At 38.2% G+C, this 23,256-nt stretch overlaps 1 protein-coding gene across 1 annotated transcript in view; it reads left to right on the top strand.

The window, feature by feature from the left end:
- Positions 1-22,996, top strand: part of LOC109373594 (uncharacterized) — a 138,191-nt gene extending 115,195 nt beyond the window's left edge. Inside the window, exons 3-4 of the mRNA XM_019627595.1 lie at positions 8,483-8,570; positions 22,645-22,996. The gene's annotated coding sequence lies outside the window, so the exon portion shown is untranslated. The remainder of the gene's footprint in view (positions 1-8,482; positions 8,571-22,644) is intronic.
- The last annotated feature ends 260 nt before the right edge of the window (positions 22,997-23,256 follow it).

The following is a 23,256-nucleotide window of genomic DNA, read 5'->3' as shown; positions in this document are numbered from 1 at the left end:
TGGATTGTTGTGATAAATAATGAGGCAACCTTTGTAAAAAGACATAAGATAATTCTTGGCATGTAATAAACAAATAATAGCTAGTATATTTAACAGCAGAAGAGAGGAACACTGTTTAATAATAGGAAATGGTTTAAACAAATTATGATAAATTCATATTATGGAATATTAGGTAGGCACTGAAAATCATATTTTAGAAGTATGTTTAATGATAAGGAAAAATGTTCACCATAAATTTTTTAAAAAGCAGGATACAAGAAAAGTAAATAAAATTTGATTCTATGTTGAAAATATATCTATGTGTATGTGTGTACATATGTGTGTGTGTGTGTGTGTATTATTTTTTGTTTTACCCTTAAAAAAAAAGACTAGAAAGAAAGCTTCCAAAATGTTAAAGGAGGATATCTCTGGGTTCTTAGTTTATAAATGTTTACATTTATCTTTGTACTTTTTTACTTCAAGCCTTTTCTATAACAAGAATTACTTTTATAACTAGAAAAGTGTTATAAAATGCAATGTAATTTGTGCTAGAATATAGTACCTACAGGTGTATGTTCAAAGGGAGAAGAGAGACATGAAAGCCATAAGAGGAGGTTGAAAAAGCAGATTTTGGAATTTTGGGAGAGGGGCCAATAAAAAACACTCATCTACCCCATGGACTTTGGCACCAACTGAGAGAGGCAAATGGAGATCAAACCAATGACTTTTATTACTAATAAAAGTTAGAGGATGTGCCTTTAGGTCTCTTAGCTAAGTAGGTTTGCTAACAGAACTATAAGGTCTTACAGTGTCAGTCAGTGCCAGCCTCCGAACTACTTTATGGCAGGCGAGGACAAGCACAGAAGAATGTGTGTTTTCATGCAAGGAAGAGGCTGAGGAAGCACTATTCCCCCATATGCATTTATCATAATTTACTTAAACCATTTCCTATTATTGGGAAAACAAACTCTGCTCCTTCTCCCAAACTCATAAAACAGAAAATTCACTCCTTCCCTGTGGAGGGCAAAGAAAGTGCTACCCTAGTGGCCTTTGCTTCACTGAAAAACGTAGGGCCAGAAAAAAATGGAGACACCTCCCCAACACTGGAGGAGTGTTCACGTTAAATACTATAGACAGATTAACAAGGAAGAGAACCAAAATTATTTTTGCAGAATGGCGAGGAAGGAATCAGATTTGAAGAATTTATTGAAAGTAGGACAGTAGCGATAATCTATATAGATTACCATTAAAGAAGTAAGCCAGTTAAAAAATGAGAGAAAGGGTTGTAAGCTGAGAGAGAGTGCATGGAAGAAACAAGACTTACTTTTCATTTTATTTCTATGTATTTATTTTAAAAGTTTTAGAATCAGAGAAACGTAAGCCTGTTTACAGCCTGAAGGGAGAGAATAAAGAGGAGAATTTGAAGAGAGAAGAAACAGTAACTGATAGTATGAAGATTTGGAGTTGATTGGTGAAAATGTAAAGTGTATTTTTTCTGAAGTAGTGAGGTTCCTTCATTAGTTCAGTCCAAGAGTGAAGCCGTGGAGAACTAGGAGCTGACTAAAGACAATAGAATCATATTTGGTTAAATGTGAAGACCCCAACAAATTTTTAACTGAACTAATTAATACAGTTGTTTAATTTAATATTTCTGGGAGTGCAGAAACAAAGGAAATAAAGATTTTGGTACATTTTGGTTTCATGAATGGGCAAGGTAGAAATGGCTTTTAAGGACTGAGTGAAAAAACCCAAACAGGTAAAATTTAAGAGATCAAGCTGTTTCTTTGTTTTTCTGAAACAAAAACAAAAACACTTGCTCTAGAAAATAAAAGTCAAAATGAATTTTCAGAAGCATAATGTTTAGAGTATGGTAAACTTTAAAAATAAAGATTCCTTTTATTTATTCCTTTTATCCTCTAAATTATGCTTTATTATTATTATCAAATCCAGTTCCACTGAGAAGAAGTGTATCTAATAAAGTAAGCTAATATGTAAATACACGTTAGAAAACTTTAAGTGATGTAAGTGTTATAAATGATCTACTGAATCGAGAATGTATGCCTATAGCGGTTCCTGATTTGGATTACATATGCAGATTTGGACATGTTCAATGAGACAAAGCAGGCAAACATACGTAAGCTTTGGTTTTATCTTGTTACTATGATCGTTAAATCCTTTGCTCTCATGGAACTTCAAAACTGGCAAAAGAACAAAGTTAGAACTTAACAGTGCTGCTATTTTTAATCAGTCATGTGTTCCAAATACATTAATTGCATACCAACTCTTTAAAATAAGTGTGCTTGGCTAAGAGACAGGACATTGTGTTTTAGAAAATAAAGCCTTTTCCCAAATGCCTACTTTCCATACATGTAATTCATGTGAAGATTTTCTTGCAGCTTGATCACGGATGCGATACTGACTACAATGTGAAGTGAGGAAATACAATACTTAGTGTTTGACCTTCTCCACATTTGGTCCTCTTTACACAGATAGGCTCTTTTCATGGGAGGACTGTTTTATGTGCGTGGAGAGGCTCATCCCTCTCTCCTAAATCAAGTAACAAAGGAAATAACAGGCATTCAGGATCTAGTTACCAGGTTGGAAGAAAAACATGTAGGGGAGAATCGAGGAAGGGGGGAGAGCAGCAGCCGGTTGCCATGTTTACATCGGGACTTGGAAAACAAAGCCAGATTTGCCAAGTCAAGGTCAGGAGCCTGTAGTGATTAGAAAAGTAGGCAAAGGTGGGGGAAACATTGCAACAAAGGATAGGTAGATCGCTGGAAGAGAGAGCTTTAAGGAGTTTAAATCAGTCTTCCCAGTGACCCCACTTATCAGATAAGCCCCCATTGGGTCAACCCGTGGGTTTCTCTGAATACACATACTAGCATGGTCCATGAAAACAGGTCATCTATCATAGGTAGACAGGGAATTTCTGAATCACCATATAAGGGCGTTTCTTGAATGATTGTCTCAGCACTGATGATGAATTCGGGAGGGTCAAAGTGCCACTTGGACTAGCTTTGTGATCACCTACATCCCTTGGTGAAAGAGCTGAACAGAATTAGCTATTGGTCTGTATTCAAGGTCATTTACAGAACAAAATGTCAGCAACCAGTTAAGGGTCAAAGTCTTTGCTTTGGCTTCAGCAGCACCGTTCTCTAACCTACTAAAGTAACTTGCCACAGACAAATTGATCAACGTTGTGCATATAGAATCAAGTGAAGGGAATTTGCTGGCTCTTCACGTTGAAAATTCAATTTTGAAATCTTATTTCAGGCTTCTTTTTTTAGTCATAGGAAAAATAAACAAACAGAGGAGGTGGAGATATATGGACAAAGGAGAACATCCTTTACACTTGTTTCTGAATATTGTGTCATGAGTAATAAGATTTCCTTGGCAATCATCAAATTTTATATAATAGGGTATGTATTCTTGTGAATATAAAGCAGTTTCATTGAATCTCTTTCAAGTTATCACTTTTACTTTCTAAATCAGGGATTGGTTCTCTCTATAAAGGGCCAGAGAAAATATTTTAATTTTTGTGGGTCATACCATCTGTGTGGCAACTATTCAACTCGACAGAGCAAATGGAGCCATAGATAAATTTCAATGACTGACTGGGTATAGCTGTGTTCCAATAAAAATGTATTTACAAAAACAGGTGACAGGCTGGCGTTGGCTTTGTTTGCTGACCTCTGCTCCAAATTCATGAAGAGGTCTTGAAGTTTACTGTATTTAGAAAATTGAAAGCACCAATTTGCTTTTAATGATAATAATGATAGCTAGTATTCATTGGACTCTTACTATGTACTGGGTACTGGTTTGAAATCTTTATTAATTCATTTACTCTCCATACTAATTTTCTTTCTATAGGTTAAGTAACTTGTCTACAATCTCAGTCACTCAGCAAGTGGTGAAGCAGGGATTTGCACCTCACCAGTTTAACTTCAGAGTCTGAACGTTTTACCATAAAGGGAAATATCATTTACCATAAAAAGTAAATATCACCCGGGAGACAGTGGACCCATTTTCAGTGTCACCTTATTATTCTGCACTTGGGAAAGACTGACAGGTGGGTTTACGTCACAGTACGTGAGTTGTCAGGCACTCTCTTACTTCAGGACTGGTTGGCTCCAGCTCGCTAGTCTGCAGCTTCCCCATGTGGACAGCCACAGGAAAGAGTACAAGGGCCACGTTCCTTTGTACTGTCCTAGCCGTGTGTTCCTCACAACACACCACATGAGCTTGTAGAGGTGCATCCAAATTGTTAGGAAGTCAACAATTTGGTGTGCAGAATGGGATTTCTGACTCAAGGGAGCAATATGTGGGCCTGTATGCTACATGGGTCTGTCCCCAGAGTCAAAGGAAAAGCCCCCCAAAAAGATAAACCTTATACACAAGAGCCCTCATTAGGAATGCTGCTGTTTCTAATCTTCCTCCCTAATTTTGAGGTTCCTCTCCTCTTCGAGGAGCTTCTTTCTGAGTCTGAATCCTCATTCACCTGTTTTGAGAAATCTCACAGCCACCCCACACATCGTGGCCTGGAGCTTGGTTCTATCTCTCTCCTCACACACCAGGCAATGTGTGGAATCCAGTAACCTTTGAGGATTCGATCAATAATAGGTTCTGCCTTCTGACTACTGGGTGGGCTCAGCCAATGGAGAGCCCTGGAGACTGAGGTCAGGACGTGTATTCCCTGGTTCCCATCCCTCAAGTTAGCTGAGATGGTTAGCTTTGTGGGTCAACCTGGCTAAACTATAATTCCCAGTTTTTCACTCAAACGCTCATCTAAGTGTTGCTGTGACAGTACTTTGTAGATGTGATTAAAGTCCAAAGTGAACTGACTGTAAGTAAGTTGATCCTAGGTAACCTGGGTGGGCCTGACTCAATCAGTTGAAAGGCCTTAGAGCAGAACTAAGGCTTCCCAGAAAAAGAACAAACTCTGTGTGTGGACAGGAGCTTCATGCTGTGCCTGAGGGTTCTGCCTGCCTTTCTGATGGCCTACCATACAGATGCGGGCCTGGCCTTGCCAGCCCCTACAGTTACATAAGTCAATTCCTTGAGCAAAATCTCTTCATGTTTGTCTCTTAGTAGCTCTGTTTCTCTGGTTGAACCCTGATTGACACAGAAGCCTTGAGTTGGCTGTGTCTCTTAACCAAAGACCAGTGCTCCTCACCAGGAGCTGCCTCTACATTAACTCTCTCCTTCCTGTTGTGTAACTGTGTCTGGTCTAAGGGTAGGAACAGCCTAAGTTACTGTATGGTTACTAGTGGTTCTTCTATACCCCGTACTTGTAAATAATCTTTTTGTAAGTCACCTGCCCCTGAATTATCTTAAGTATGCTGTTAAACCTCTTGAGACTTAAGTGATACATCCACTAAGAAGAGCATTTAAAATTAAAAAAAAAATCAAATGCATGAATTTACAATACTACTGAGTGTCTATTATGAACTGGCCAAGGGCTAGGTTCAGGGAATATGATGGTTAATGAAAACAACATAGTCCATGTCTTCGTGAGCTTATAACCTGGTGGGGAAGGTAAACAAACCAACAAATAGTTATGGTTTTTGTAGGAAATTCTGTAATAGGGAAAGGACAGCAAGCTATGACAGCACAGGGGAGGGGCTTCCAGGAACCATCTAGGAAAACTTCCTGGAGGAAGTGATATCCAAGCTGAGACCTAAAGATGTGCCAGAGGTATGGGGTAGATGATGTATGTGTGCGGTGGTGAAAAGTGTCTAGAAAAGGCTGTGTGACATGTGTGAGGCCTAGAGGCCTAAGAGACTGTGGCTTCTTTAAGATCCTGAGAGTGTTGGGTATAGAGGGAAGACAGCACAGGTGCTGGAAGCAAGCAGAGGCCAGATCATGAGGACCTTGCAGTCATGTTAAAGAGTCTGGGTAGGAAAAGCCATCAAGCCTGAGGATTCCGTAATCAGGTTAGAGTTGTAAAAATATTACTGTACAGAGTGGACAAAACACTGCACAAGTTGAGGTTGGAGTTCTGGTTATGTAGGCAGGAGATGATGGTGACTTGCAGAAGACCAGGGGCAAGTCCAGAAAAAAGAGAAAATGGTAGATTGCTAGAAATGTTTGAAAAGTAAATTTGACTGCTCTCAAGGAAAAATGGGATTGGGAAAGGTGAAGGGAAAAGAAGACTTACAGTGTCCCTTAGTTTTCAGCCTCGGCTGGATGGATGAGGGTGCAGTGTCTGAGACAGCACACACAGGTCTGGGGAGAAGACGATGAGTTTCGTTATAAACATATTGAATTTGAGGAACCTATTGGAAAGGATGAATAGTAGGACCAACAGGTCTGAAGCCAGAAGAGAGTTTTGGAGAAGAGGTAAAAATCGGAGATTCATTAGCAAATAGACGGTAATGGATATGATGGGATTGGATGAGAAATTTTAGGGAAAGAATATACAATGAGAAAGGGCAGGGTCTGAGACCAAACCAATGAATGCCATATTTGAAGAGGTGGTGAAGAAAGGATCCTGTGAAGGAATCTGAAAAGCGGGGGAGGAAGAAGAGAAACCAGGAGGGAGAGAGAGAATACTCCTGAAGTCTAAAAGAGAGTGTTTCAAACAGTTTTTATAACAAAAGAGGAACAAGAAGGGTCTGGCGATTATACTGGGGAATAAAGAAGACATTGGCCCCTCCTGCTAACCCAGACGGAGTCGGGGGAAGCCACTTGAGAGACTTCAGAAGAAGTTGAAGTCTTCTTAAAGGAGAACCATGTCTTAATTTAAGGCGAGGTGGTATATGTCCAGAGAAGAGTCTGAGTAAAGAGAGGGTATGCCTTTATTACAGAATGGATTTCAAGAGGAGATAGTTGTAAGTATGGAGAAAATGCCCAGAGCAGCACGGAGTTGTGTTTATAGGGCCCTGTCGCTTCCTCTTTCCACCAGCATGGTGTTCTTAACATACCAGCAAGATAAAAGCACCATCTCTCAGCATGATAATAATATCCATATATATATATATATATATATATATATATATATATAAATCATCCAGACATTCAGGATGCCATAACAGTGACCAATGGGGCCAGTAAAAAAGAGAGAAGCAATGTTTTGCAAAATAAAATGAATCTGAAAGATGCAGGGTTAATGTGATAAGCTCCATGTGCTGCTGTCTACATCAGCAATTCCCAATGAAAGACCAGGAAGTTTTCCCTGATTCAAGGCAAAACGATAAAAACGCAAATAATATATTAGGTTGTCGGAAAAGTCATGCCGCATTTTTGCAATGAAAAACATAGAAAAAATACGTCATGACTTTTCTGACAACCCAATAGTAAATTTTTTTTATACAGCTAACTGTATTCAATTTCAATAATTACCCTTTACTCTGAAGTTATATTATTCCTTCACTTTTCTGGTTGTTAAATGTTTTTCTTTTATGAAACAATGGTAATAACAAATGACAATTTATTTTAATGACCTTTCTTCGCAAGATAAAATAGTGGCAGCCTATTGATTTTACTGGTCTTTGAAATCTCCAAATCTGGAAATTGCTCATTGGTTTCCACATTTGTGAATATTTGTTTTTAGGGTGATAGAAGTTGTTCATGCCAATTAAGAATTAGGCAGGCAGGACTTAAATATTACTTGATGTAATAATCTTACTGTCAGTTGCCAAGTAATGTCCACTAGCATCCCCTTTGGAACACAGTTTGGGGAAGCTACTGAATGGACCAGAACCCTAAGAACAAAAGGTTCTGCATTCAGTTACACTTGGTAAACCCTGCATACCAAATCTCTCTTCTGGGTTTCATAATGCACATATCACACAAAAGACTGAGAAGTCCTGCAGTCAAGAAATCAATTAAATTTTGTTGAATGGATTAACTAACAAATTTGTTTGCTGCAGGAAAAAAATCTGGCATGACCTAATTAACATCTGGAATAATCTGTTAAAATCAGTTTGAGAAGTGGTTGAATAGTTGCTCTTGAACAATAATCAAATATGTGTCCCAATGCTATACTATTATAGGCAGGTATCTAAGGAAATCCAATCAAAGCTGAAGCCTATATAAGTGCAATATCATTTATTTTTAATTATATCATACTGGTTTTTAGATACTTCAGCCTGTTGACCATGCTCAAAAATAACAATAGCAAACACTTATGTGGCATTTAACATGTTTCAGGTAGTATTATAAGAACTTGCCAATGTATTAACTCATTCATTCCTCAAAATCACCTATGAGGCAAGCACTATTATTATCCCCCCCTTTATGGACAAAGAAACAGAGGCACAGAGAGGTTATGTCACTTGCCCAAGATCACACAGCTGGGCCGAGAGCTCTAGCCTTTGGTCTCTTTGCTGTGCTGCTCTCTGATGGGCTCCGTTAGCCAGCATGGGCTGCCAATGCTCAATTTCCTGCTGCGCAGTGGGATTGGCCACCTGTAAACTTGCCTAAAGAATGAATGATGGATCGAGGTGCTCTGAAACTATTTGGGAAGGGTCCAACCTGACCTGGATTGACTATTTTTCAGGTATGGTCCCACCACAAGACTTCCTGAACTTCCCACAGGCTTTGGAAATAGCAGCTGCGATGAACTGTCTTTGAAAGGAGTCACCAAGGTATGGACTGACCACACTTCTGAGGAACCATGGACTCAGGGGAAATGTCTACCTCCAGCCTCTCTGGAAGGAGCTGGCCAGGATGGAGTAACTTCTTGGTCTGTATTTACTCTAAGAGAGGCTGTGATTTCAAGGCTCTTGGCACAAAGGCTTCTGGGAAGTGGTTAAACTAGAGCTGGCTAGTGTCTACGGCTGCGGGGAGGGGGGCTGGGACAGAGCTGGTAGTGGAGGATAGAGGTCTGCTGATCCCTAGGGCCTCCACCCCAATTCTCTGCCCAATTCTTAGGTGGTCATATGTAACTAACCTTTCACTTGAGAAGAAATAACATTCTGCGTTCATGCCCGTTAGGAAATTGCTCACATAAAACCCATGACTCAGTTGGCCTCCACTAAAACAACTATTCTATTCTGGAGAGAAGACCTGTAAACTTTCAGTACTAATTTAAGTCCAGGATTGTTCTGCTCCCATTTTGTGGGCAAGTTATATTGGGAAAAACACTTGCAAGAACTTTTGTATACCTTCAAAATTCGTCCTATTTTGTATTTCATTGGATTTCATTGATGTATACCTATCAATGATATGTAATTTTATTTTATTCTTTTTAGCGTACCAAAGCCAATTCTCTTGGGGAGTGGGGTGGGGGAAGATTGACACATTTAATTTAACAAGAACTAAATCTCAAGAAAGTAAGCAGAGAGGAATTGAGATTAAAATCATACTTATGGAACAGCAAACATAGTTTTAACAAAGCCATATATAACACTGCTAGTTACACAAAACGTGCAGGGAACACTCAAATATAAGTAGTAAATCTGTTGGGCTAATTTGGAGTGTAACCAGGCATAGGAGGTGAGAAAAGCGTGTGTTCCTAGGACATTAGCAATAAAGTCCAGGGGTAGAAGGGAAGAAAGCTCTCTTCTGTGGGGGGGTAGTTTTTAAATTTTTTTCTAAAAGAAAAGTTTTCTTCCTGTCATCATGGTTTTGCCCCTTTCCTACCAAACTGACAGGAGAAATTTTAATTTTATCACAGCAGGAGATGGTCAGCCTGGAAATCAAATGGTAGGGTGTCTTTGTAATTGCTTGACAAATCACACTGAGATAAAAGCGCTTTGTTCATTCAGAGATGGAGTAAAATATTTGGGGGATAAAACTGGTTTACAGGCCATTTGTTGATAAGCTCCTGTTTCAGAGGAATTCAAGCTTTTGAGGAATCCCATCCTAGTATTCTTCTGGGTTGCCAGTTTGTTTTTACGAGTAATTGCACATTAAAACTCCACTTTGTTTCACTTAACACATGACATCGCAGATCAAAGATGACAAAAGACAGATTATCAAGGGAAGTTGTGGGAAATCCTTCTAAACTATTTGAAGAAAAGAAAAACAAAACAAAAACTAAACCAGGAGTAAATAAACCCAGTGAGGCCTGGAGTCGCAGTGTACAGAGTCCATGTTGGAGTCACTTCTATCCCTGCAAGTAAATGATTTCGTGGTTCAGCCCAGTCTTCTAGACAGAAATGGGCCTGCTGTTTGATAGAGCAAAATAAAACAGATTAGCAGATAAATCAGGGTTAACAATAGATTATTTTCTTAATTATCTGTGTTCTTATAAAAAATGCAGGATAAAGAATGCCTGTAAATGTCTCAAACTACATAATCATGTCTGTTATTCTCTGAATAGATTTATAGCATATTTAGTGCCATTTTGGTATGTACTTAACTCTGCCTGGTTTTTAGATAAGGGTAGATTATAAACACGGGCTTCCTAGCATGACAAGAATTTCATACGCATGGCAAAAATGCTTAGAGTGTATTGCAGGCATTTTCTGCTTATTCTCAGGACCCAGCTGGAAGGTCACCTTCACGGGGAGCTTCCGCAGCTTTACTCACGCAAAGTAAGTTTTCCCCTCCACTCTGCCCCACAGCACTTAGTCCAGATCCCCACTACAGCATTCCTCTGTTACTTTAGTGCAATTACTTGCTTCCCTTCAAGCTGGAAGCTTGTCAGAAGCAGAGAACTTACCTTAATCATTGTTCACCAGCCTCTAATACAATGGTATGCTAGGCACACAATCATTATTATCGACCAAAACTCTTTCAGTAGGTGGTGAATATAGAAACTGTGTTTGGTTTGAAGATACAGCTGCAATCCAGAGGCTGAAACTGTTTGAGACCTTTTTTCTGCCCGTTAGCTTGTCTACTACCTCTGTCCAACAAGTCAGCCCATCCCTGACTTTTACACATGATCTTGTTCAGTTCTAGCCTGCCCAAACTCCCAGAGAATGGCCCAAAGCTTTGGTTATACTGAATTTTGTTACACTGAGTTCAAGTTGAGGTTATCGTATTTCCCCACATATAAGACACACCTTTTTTGAAAAATTTGTGGTCTAAAAACTGGGTGTGTCTTACACAGTGGTTGTAGATTTCAAATGCCATAGATGAAACTGAGGACGAGGCAATATATGAAGACAGTAATTCGTCATTAGACACAGATGAGGACAAGATAATGGTTGGGAGTTTTGACAGTGATGAGGAGTTGTATGAGTTTTATGATGAATAAGACTTGAGTTCAATAACTTTATGTAATACTTTTTTTTTTCAAATTTCAGGCCCCAAAATTAAGGTGCGTCTTACACATGGGAGCGTTGTCTTATACATGGGAAATATGGTACAATGCTGTAGGAGAAAAATGTGGACGTCTTTGGATTTTATATCAAGGCTTGGATACAAGAGTTAACCAGTTTCTATATATCCAACAATAGTGTATCTTCATAGTTACCCCATTTCACTCACTGTAGGGCTGTGGCTGGGCAGTCTTCCTGCCATTCAGTCTTTTCTTTTTTTTAAAGATTTTATTGGGGAATTGGGGGAGGGGAACAGCACTGGGGAATCGGAGAAAGGGGAACAGACAAGTTGCTGTTGTTTCGTTCTTCAGTCTAGTTGTGGAGGACGTTGCTTCACTGGCCCATGTTGGCACCATCATTGCGCTCTTCCCGGGTGAGGCAGATCTGTCGCTGGCCTCTGGACGGCCACTCATGGTGGCTCTTGGCAGCTCACACTGGCTTCCAGCTGCTCACACTGGCTGCCGGCCACTCACGGTAGCTTATGGCAACCCACTGCAGCAGGGGCTGCAGCCTACGCCATCGCCGGTGGACTCACGGCAGCCCAGCTCCAGGTTGAGCTGTTGTTCACCATCTTAGCTGTAAAGGGCAGTGTCACTGGCCCCCATGTGGGATCTGAACCAGGGCCCTGCTGCTCAGAGCTGGCTCTTAACCAAGCCAGCTCTTAACCAACGCGCCACTCGGCTGGCCCTCTGCCATTCAGTCTTTAACTTAATTTTATTGCATTTAAAAAAGACCTTTATTAACCTATAATTCATATCCATACGCTTCGCCTATTTTAAAGTGTACAATTCAATGGCTTTCAGCACTATATTCATAGAGGTATGCAATCAACACTGCTAATTCCAGAACATTTTCATCACTCCCCCAAAACTTGGTACCTATTAGTAGCTATTCCCTGTTTCTCCCTAACCCCTAACCCCTGCCCAGCCCTAGGCAATCACTAATTTACTTTCTGTTTCTATAAATTTGCCCATTCTGGACATTTCATATACATGTAATCATATAGTATGTGGTCTTCTGTGACAGGCTTCTTTCATTTAGCATGTTTTCAAAGTTCACCTATGTTGTACATGCATCATCAGCACTTTATTCCTTTTTATCACCGAATAACATTCCATTGTATGGATGCACTGCATTTTATTGATCCATTCATTTGTTGATGGACATTTGGGTTGTTTCCACTTGTGGGCTATTATGAAGAGTGCTGCTGTTAACATTCCTGTATAAGTTTTTGTGGGGACCTATGTTTTCATTTCTTTTGGGTATATACCTAGGAGTGGAATTGTTGGATTGTGTGGTAACTATGTTTACTTTTCTAAGTAACTGCCATTCTGTTTTCCAAAGCGAATGAACTGATTTACATTGCCACCAGCAGTGTATGAGACTTCCAATTTTCCCACATCCTCCCCAATACTGATTATTGTTTGTCTTTTTGGTTACAGCTAGCCTAGTGAGTATAAAGTTGTAGCTCATTGTGTTTTGTTTTTCTTTGTTGTTGCTGTTGTTTTTCAAAGATTTTATTGGGGAATTGGGGAAGGGGAGCAGCCAAGTTGTTGTCCTTCAGGCTTAGTTGTGGAGGGTGCAGCTAGCTTCAGCTCCAAGTCCAGTCGCCATCCGGCCGCTTGTCAGTAGCTCACGGCCGCTCAACTCAAGGTGCTGTGTTCAATCTTAGTTGCGGGTGGGCGTAGCCACCATCCCATGTGGGAGTCGAATTGGCAACCTTGTTGTTAGGAGCAAGTTCTCTCAGCAGCTGAGCCATCTGGTGGCCCGTTGGCAGCTCAGCAGCAGCTCAGCTCGGGCACAGCTCGGGTGCAGCTCACTGGCCCATGTGGGAATCAAACCGGTGACCCTGTTGCTCAGAGCTCGCGCTCTTAACAAACTGAGTCACTCAACCGGCCATCATTGTAGTTTTGATTTTTATTTATCATGGCTAATGATACTGACCGTTTTCCATGTGCTTCTTGGTCATTTGTTATGTCTTCTTTGGAGAAATGTCTTTCAGATCTTTAGCCTGTTTTAAAATTATGTTATTTATCTTTTAATTATTGACTTGTAAGAGTTCTTTATACATTCTAGGTACAAGCCCCTTATCAGATATTTGTAAATACTTCCTCCCATTTTGTAGATTTTGTTTTCTTTTTCTTTTTTTAGAGGGTGCAGTGTCACTGGCCCTCGTGTGGGATCCGAACCGGGGCCCTGCTGCTCAGAGCTGGTGTCCCAAGCCAACTCCTAACCAATGCGCCACTTGGTCGGCCCACAATTTTTTTTATGGTAATGCTTGCAGCACAAATGTTTTTCATTTTGATGTAATCCAGTTTATTTATTTTTTCTTTTGTTGACTATGCTTTGGTGTCATTCCTAAGAAACCACTGCCTTATCTAAAGTCATAAAAGTTTAGGCCTTTTTGTTTGTTCGTTTTTATAGAGTTTAATAGTTCCAGCTCTTATATTTAGGTCATTATTCCATTTTGAGTTAATTTTTCTATATGGTGTGAGGCAAAGTTCCAACTTCATTATTTTGCATGTGGATTTCTAGTTGTCCCAACACCATTTGTTAAGATTATTCTTTCTCCACTGAATGGTCTTGACACCCTTGTCGAAAATTGACTAAATGCAAGCAAACCTTTATTTCTGGATTCTGAATTCTATTCCATCTATATGTCTAACTTTATGCCAATTCCATCCTCATTTTATTATTGTATCTTTGTAGTAAGTTTTGAAGTTGGCAAATGTGAGTCCTCCACCTTTGTTCTTCTATTTCAAGATTTTTATTTTTTTGTGTATTCTGGGTCCCTAGGATTTCCATACGAATTTTAGAATCAGTTTGTAAATTTCTGCAAAGAAGCCACTTGGGATTTTGATAGGGATTGAGTTGAATCTGTAAATCAATTTGGGAAGAACTGCCCACGAACATGGTTGTAACTATAGTATTTAACACATAAAAATTAGAAGTCTTCCCCTTTATTTAGATTGTCTTTCATTTCTTTAAACAATGTTTCATAGTTTCTAGAATACAAGTTTTGTACTTCCTGTGTTAAATTTACTTCTATTTTTTTTTTATGCTATAGTAGATGGAATTGTTTTCTTAATTTCATTTTGGATTATTCACTATAAGTATATAGAAACAATTGATTTTTGTATATTGATTTTGTATCATTTGGTTTGCTGAACTCGTTCATTAGTTTTAATAGTTTTTTTTAGTAGATTCCTTAGGATTTTCTGTATACAAGATCATGTCATTGTAAACAGAGATAGTTTTACTTCTTCATTTCAAATCTGGATGTCTTTTATTTCATTCTTCCTCCCAACACACCCCCCAAATTGGTTCTCCTAGAACCTCTAGTAGTAGACATCCTTATCTTGTTCCTGAGCTTAGGGAAAACATTCAATCTTTCATCATTAAGTATGATGGTATTAGTTGTGGGTTTTTCATAGATGCAATTTATCAGGTTGAGGAAGTTCCCTTCCATTCTTAATTTTTTTAGAGTTTTTTTTGTTTTGTTTTTTTAATCATGAAAAGGTGCTGGATTTTGTGAAATACTTTTTCTGCATTTATTGAGATAATCATGCGACTTTTGTCCTTTATTCTATTGATAAGATATATTATGTTAATTGATCTTTGGCTGTTAACCACCCTTCTGTTCCTGGGCTGTTATCCATTCTTGTACCTTCTCACCTCAGACTTATCTTTACAAGTGTTAGGTCAATGCTGAACCTGGCCATATTGCTGTCCTTCACTTAAAAAAAAAACACAAAAATACTTTTTATAGTTTGATAGAAAGTGTGGCATTTCTAATGGCATTTTCTATTAAATGTCACACTGTTATATCCATAATTCACCACCTCTCAGTTTCCTTGTCTTTATAGGGCCCCTACTAAATTGTCTTTACCAGAAAATGTGAGAAATTGGTCTTTTCTCTTCCCACTTATCCGAAGGTAGGTGAAGAGGATTTTGTCTTGTCCGTAGCACTTCAGCCTAGATTGAATCAGAGCAGGATGATGAATGTGTATGTACTGGAATCATAGCTTTTGTAATTTCTAAGATATCTCTAAGGTTCAAAATCTGTCATTCTTGGTTTAAAATCAACCTCATGTTTTCCTACACGGTTGCAAGGGTGATACACAAGCCAAATTTGGCCTGTAGGTATGTTACATTTGGTCCACAGACTTTTGAATTTTAGGCCAATTGTGTACTCTATAGGCAGACACTACATGCAACCTTCCTGTTATCTTCTCTTCTGCTCTTAAGCCAGGCCCCTAAAGGCTTTGGAGTTTGTAATGCTGTAATAAACTGTCTTGCTTTTGGTATCTTTATTTAACTCAATGAAATCATTATCACTTAGTCACCCAAATTCTAAATCTTAGAGTCATTGTTAATTTTTGTACAGCTGGCTTTTTTTTGGCCTCCAAAATATATCACCCCATGTATTTAATATCACTGAACTTGTACACTTAAAAATGGTTAAATGGTAAAAACAATCACCCAAATTAAATACAAATAGACTCCCATTATATAAGATTTAGACAATCAGAAGTACAAAAGCCCTGAAAGTTCTCTTTTACTTCTCTCTACCCTCTGTTCCCCACAATCCCTTATTAAATTGGGGTGTATTCTTCCGGCCCTCTTTGTAGACTTTTACACATGTGCACACATAACACACACACACACACACACAATTATTTTGTATATGAAAATTAAGCTTGACAAATACACCCCCAACTTATTGACAATGGGTACCTCTAGGTGGGGAAGGAATGGTAAAGAGGCGTGAAGGAAGGACCTTTTATCATTATTTTAGAGTACACTCTTTCCGCTTATGAAAGAAAAGTTTGCTGTAAATCAGTATGCCATGTTACTCCAGCAGCAGCCTCACACATCTTGTGTACCGCCTCTCTTAATTGCATCATTTTCTCTTGTGCTTGAGTTAATCTCGTATTGTTTTGTACAGTAACATGCTGCACAGGCTTGAGCCCAGGAGCAGTAGGCTATACTATGTAGCCTAGGTGTGTGGTAGGCTATACCATCTAGGTTTGTGTAAGTGCACTCTGTGATGTCCACAGAATGGTGAAATTGCCTAACACATTTCTCAGAACATATCCCTGTCATTAAGTGGCACATGACTATATACTAAATACATAATCAGTAACAGTCGTGTATCATCATTATCAAGTATTACGTACTGTATGTAATTGTATGTGCTATAGTTTTATATGACTGGCAGTGCAGTAGGTTTGTTTACAACAACATCACCACAAACACGTGAGTAATACATTGCACTCTGATCTTACAAAGGCTGTTACATCACAAGGTGTTAGGAATTTTTCATTACTTTTATCTTATGGGACCACATTTGTATATGTGGACTATCATTGGCCAAAGATCATAATACAGGAAATGACTGTATAGGTAATAAAGGGATTAATAATAAAAATTTATTGAGATCCCGCAAATCAACAAAGACAAGAAACAGCTAATTAGAAACTGGACAAAGTTATGAAAGGCAATTCATACATAAAATACAATAGTCTGATGAAAAAAATGTAAGAAAATGCTCAATCTCATTAGTAATTAAGAAAATAGAATTTAAAATGATAGTTATTTTTTTCCTGGTAATTTTGGTAAACAATTACAATGATGAATAATATCAAAGGTTGGCAAAAATACAGAGGAATGGATATTATCATTCATACACAAATCCTTTGGTAAGAGTGTTCATTGATAAAACCTTTTAAAAAGGAAATTTAGCAGTGTCTATCAACATTGTAATTGAGCATACCTTTCACCTGTGAACTACTACTAGAAATCTATCCTCTCTTACTCCATTTGTTAATAGCCAGATTTCAATGTTTAATCTTGTATGGTTGAGTCTCCCAACTAAATTCCCTGATGCTTCTCTTCCTACCTGAGTTCATCTGGCATACTACTGCTGCTAGATAGATCTTTCAAATTCTCTCCCTCTCTTTATCTCCTATACACACAAACATACCTCTGTATGCCATACACATGTATGCCATTGTTTGTAACAGCCCTATGCTGGAAACAACCCAATGTCTAACAACTATAGCATGAATAAACAATTTGTAATATATTCATGCAATGGAATATTTACAATAAAGAAAGAAAATGGACTATTAATTACAAACACCAACATGGCAGACTCTCAAAAAATATTGTTGGGTAAAAGAAGTAAAAACCAAAGAAAATATAAAGTATGATTCCATTAAAACAAAGTTCAAAAATGGCAAAACTAAGCTACCTTATTTAGGGATGCATACATAGGTGGTAAAACCATAAAGAAAAGCAAGGAAAGAAATGAGTATTCCAAATGTTAGGGTAGTGATTACTGTAGATGGAAGAGGAAGGTTGTTGTGATTGGGAGATGAATTCAGGAGACTCCTGGGATACTGTTGATCTTAGACTTTCTGACCTGTTAAACTAAACATACATGTTTTATGCTTTATCTCTATCCTCATACTTTAAAAAAATGAAACTGGGGAACTTTCTAAACTGCCAGAAGTCTTCTATTTCTCTTTTTATCCCTAGCTTTGTGGAGATACAATTGACATACAACATTGTGTAAGTTTAAGGTGTACAATGTGTTGATTTGATACATTTGTTGATCTTTAACAAATAGCCTGATATTTCTTCAGCAAAATGGCTTATTCGGGTACAACAAAGAATTGCAATTCAGGTCATGGGATCTAATGGCAAACCACCTGCAAGTCCAGAGAAAGAAAAGTGAGGAACACTCTTTTATGGACTTGGGAGGAACTCTGATAAATGAAGAGTTCATTGGAGGAAACTGAAAGATCGAAGTATAGTGACTTTTCATTGGCTGAATTACGGTAGTCTCCCATTTGCTGAGCTGTTACTGGGCAAGGAGGAATCTTTCTTTCCTCTTGCTGAGACTGTAATGTAGTATCATTTCCTGTTGGAAATGAAGATGCAAGGTACATCTCTTCCTGTTGGGGTCAATAATGTGCATTGAGTGACATGTGCATGAGAGTTTTCTCTTCTGGTCTCTTGACTCCATGTTAAATGAGGTTTCTGTTTATTAATTTTCATACATTTATAAACTGCACAATGGTTAGCATCATATTACTAGCTACTACGTCCATCCCGTCACATATGGTGGTTACACAAATTTTGTATTATCATTTTGTAAATAAAATTTACGTATGATTTGCATGCTTTTCTGTTTGTTTTATTTGACTTAAAAATCATTAAAAGTAAATCAGATTTTTTAAATCTTTATAAATTACTCCCGGCCTACAGAATAATGTTCAGACGCCTCAGTCAGAACTTTCAATTCCTCCATATACTGACTACTTCAGGCTTTGTAATCCTAACTCCCACTAGTGTCTTCAGTGCAAACCAAAAATACCTCAAACAAAACAAAACAAAACAAGCCCCAACAGATTCTAATTTTACTAAATTGCCTTTACCAAAAGAAAAAAAATTGACCTTTCTTCTTACTCTTTATTTGAAAGTAAATGGTGAAGGATTTTGAATTGCCTACCACGCTTTTTTTCTAAGATGAATCAGAGCAGGATGAAATGACTGCTTAGTCTTTGGCTGTAATGAATATGTGTCTATGACACAATTCTCAGAACACATTTTCCCCAAGTTATTATCTAGCTGACATTGTGTTTAGGTTAAGAATTTTCTTTCAGTTTAAATAAGCGAAAAAAGTTGGTTAAAGGCAAATATACGTGATGTTGGATGTTAGTTTGTGCCCACCAAAACATAGTGAAAAATAAATAAACGACCCAAATTGAGCTAAGTCTTCATGCACAGACTATCAGTTTCACATTAGTCATAGTCAACTTCACACATAGACGCCACTGAAAGAACCAGGGCCAAATGTTCCTGGAAAATGGGACTTCTGAGGTTCACAGACATTTGCTGCAAATACCTGAGCCCCATACTTTGGGTGGAGATCTCAAGAAGATTGATGGGCAGCTTCCAAGGGGAAAAAAAAGAGGGAGGGGCAGGATGTGGTCTTGGTGATTCAGACTTGGCCCCCCCTTCTCCACCACTAATGTGAGTCAGCATGCAGCCACATGGTGCAGTGATGGCTGTCATACCAGGTCCTCTCTTCTGCCTTCACTAAAGCACTTGGTAATTTCAGAAGCCCAGTTCGCATAGGAGTAGTTTTATTGTTTTCTAAATTAGCCAAACGACCAACTGTTGAAGATTTCTGATCTACATGATTTGGCGGCATGAAGTGTTGTCGGGTGTTTTAATACTTGCTTGCCTCCCCTGGTCCTTAAAAGTAACATCATGTGCTTGGATTCAGCCTAGCACAGTAGTTGAGTCCCTGGGTTGCTGCCAAGATAACAGAGTTCAAATCCGTACTTGTCACCCCCAGACTTGTAATTTTAGAAATGTGCACATAGCATTGTTTTTTGCCTCACAGCATGAATCGTGTGCCCTTAACAGGATTGGTGCAATGGGAACTGAGAGTCATCCGTGCAAGTTCCAGGGCTGGCAGAGTGGCAGGATGGGTCACACTGTCTGTCCAGTGCTGGGTATTAGCTTTCTATGACTTGATTTGGGTATTGTTCATGACTGAAGAGTCCTCAACCTGGCCATGCTGGCAATTCTGGGAATTATACAATGACCCTTTAATACATTCTTTTTTGCTTAAACCAAACTTTTGGTTTCTTTTGCATGTAACTAAGGATATTGACTGATACAATGACCTTGGAAATATTAAGTTTTCTCACCTATTTTCTCATATGTACAGTAGCTCAGTAATATTTATCTTTTAGGGTTGGTGGGACTTAAATATGTTAATGCATGCAAGTACTCAGTATGGCGCTGGCACATAGTAAGGATCCCTAAAATATTAGCTGTTATTATTAATAATTTGTCAGGCACAGGAAGAACATCGTACTGTCTGTAGTCAGAGTGAATCTTGGTAGAGAAGGAGGTCCTCACCACTTATCTTAGAATAAGGAATGATATAGCTTGGAGTCCTAGAAATTAGAAGTCATTATATCTTTGTTTCAAGATTCAAGTATAGCGACTCCACCAGAATGGTTATGTACAAGAAATGATTCCCTCTTTATTATGATGACTCATGGCTTTAATTTATGGTTGGTTGATTTAGGCAACCACATATCTTTTGTTTTACTTATTAAATTTAAATTTAACATAGGGACTGAAAAGGGCATACATCTTAAGTGTACAGCTTGATTATCATACAAAGCAAGATACCGAATATTACCAACACTACAGAGGTCTACATTGTGTTTTTCTTCTCCAAAGGTAACTGCTACACACATTTCTCTTACCATAAATAAAGTTTTTGAACTTTATGTAAATAAGATTATATAGTAAGTACTTGTTTTTGTTGCTAAATGTTATATATTTGAGATTCATCCATGTTGTTACACACAGAACTAGTTTTCTTCATTGTGGTATAGTGGCCCATTATGCATATATACCACAATTTATTTATCCATTTTATTGTAACTGGACATTTGGGTTGCTTTTAGTTTGGTGCTATTAAGAATAATGTACTAAGAATATTCTTGTAACTATCTTTTTGTACACATATGTATGCATTTCTTTTGCATTTACATCTCAGGGTTGAATTGCTGAGTCATAGGGTGGGCATACGCTTAACTTTATTGGCAACAAAATTTCCAAAGTAGTTATACCAACTTATACTCCCACAGCATTGTATGAACTTCTCACAACACTTGTTATTTTAAACCTTTTTAATTTTAGCCATTCTGGAAATTAGAAAGAACCAAAGTGGAAATGGCATCTGATATGTTCCAAATCTCTCTCTCTCTCTCTCACTCTCCACCTTTCTCTCTCATTTAGAGGATTTTCAACAATAAGAAAACAAAAACAAAAACAAAACTCAAACCGACCTCCTACTGGCTTAAAGAGTAACTCTTCATTTCCTCTCAGTGTTTGTTCAAATTTCACCTCCTCAGTGAGGCTGACCAACCCTCACTTTATTCAACACAAAAACCTCTCCCCTGATCCCAATACTCCTGATCCTTTTTACCAAGCTCTACTTTTACATTTTCCCCACTTACTACTTCCTAACATACTGCAGAACTTTTTTATATGTGTTTTTAGTTTATTATCGCTCTCAGCTAGAATGTTAGTTCTACAAGGACATTGTAGTATTTTGTTCACTGAGATATTCCAGGCACCTTGAACAGGGCACCTAGCTGCTCAATAAATACTGTTGAGTGAGTAAAGGGAATCTATTGTCTCATATAAGAAGTCCCAAGTAGGGTGGTCCCACGAATGTTGGTTCTGTGGCTCAGTGAGGACCATGTTCTTTTCATCTTCCCTGTCTGCCATCCTCCACCTGCAAGGTTGGTGTCTTGGATAAACTCTGATCATGGTTGCAGAATGGCTGCTGCCGTTCCAGGCACCACAGGTCGACAAGGCAAATCCAGCACTAGCAGAATGGCTGCTATCTGCTTCTCATTTGTTTCCTTTTTCTCTTTAATCAATGAGGAGTCATATATTATTTTTTTAGAAAGCACACTTGCATATATAGCAACTGAAATTAAAATAAATGCATATAAATGTGTTAGTTTTTAAGCTAACACAGACAATAATGCATATTTTAAATATGAATTACTCGATTGCAACAATGTTAGATTTGGAAGAAATATGTCAATGCAAATTTATGAAGCGTTATATCATGTTTGGGAATAATGAGTATAATTTGACATTGCTTTTGAAAAGTTTAATTTTAAAAAAAATCCATATTCGTTATTTATTTTGATAAAATTTTTAGAGAGGAAAAAAATCATGAGGAACTCTGCCATGAAGATGATTAAAGGATTGACCTGACTATATTAAAATAAGACAAAGTATATTTTAAAACTATGAAAATATATTTAAAAATACAAAATTTCCATAAAGCATGATACAGCCAAAAACACAAGAGAGATAAATTACAGATTTTTGGGGGTCTAATCAACTGAATATATATTTTATTTAACTTAGATTATAGGTCAAACAGATTAAGAAAATTCACTTTTGCTAAGAAAATGAGATAGTGGTAAGGGACCTGTGGAGCCCATTTAATATTAACTATTTTGAAAAAATAGAGACTATTCAATGTGAAAATGTTAATTAAAAAATGGACTATGTTGGTTGCAATATTGCTAAACATATGTGTAAGGCTCATACTTAGAAAATCTGGAGAGAAAATAACTACAAATCACCCCATTAATCTGTTGGGCATTTCTAGCTGATTTAAGTTTGTCCTTGTTAAAGAAATTATCTTTGTTTCCCACCCCCACCCCCCAGGAATGCATGTAAAACAGTTCCTGTCTCAATGTATGCCTAAGGCAAAAAGTTCAGTGCTCAATTACCTGCTGTCTGAAGTCTCAGATTTTGTAGCGAGCAAGTGAAATAGCGTTTTAATCAGAAGTCTTGACCCATGCTCTTCTTTTTCCCTTCCCAGCTCTGCGAGCTATTTGGCATATGAAGGTCCTGACCTGAGAAAACCATCTTGGATAACCAGGGCAAGGAGAAGGAAAAAGGCAACACCTAGGAGATTTCAGTAAACAGTAGAATCATGCCAACCTAATCTGTGTTAAAATGCTTGGAATGTGGGAGCCGCTGATGATGCCTGTTGTCTGTGTGTCTGACTGAATCCTTTCTTTTCTCAGAGCAGCAAAAGCCAAGCCTGGGAACCAGGCCAAATGCCTGCCACTTACCTTAAATTGATCAGCCACTTTGAGATTAAAACCCCTGAAAGCTGCCACACCGTGAAAACAAGGCCTCCTTCACATTAAAGGCAAATTGCGACTTTGGGTTTGCTGTGATCTTTTTTCCATTTTATCCAGTTTTTCACAGTGCACACTTTTTTTTTTCCCCTTTCCATTTATGCTCCAATGTAGAAGCCAATAGTTACAGCATCTTGGCCAAGCATTCATTAAGGTTTATAAGAACAAAATTTATGGTTATTTAGGAGTTGGCACAAAGACAGACTGTTGCTGGAAAAAGAAAAAGAAATACAGGTGGGAAATATAAGCCTCAACAAAGGCCCACACTATACAGCAGTGTGCTAGGC

This window comes from Hipposideros armiger, unplaced genomic scaffold (assembly GCF_001890085.2).
Source record: "Hipposideros armiger isolate ML-2016 unplaced genomic scaffold, ASM189008v1 scaffold_737, whole genome shotgun sequence".
Classification (NCBI taxonomy): Eukaryota; Metazoa; Chordata; class Mammalia; order Chiroptera; family Hipposideridae; genus Hipposideros; species Hipposideros armiger.
This window is presented reverse-complemented; position numbering and strand designations above follow the sequence as displayed.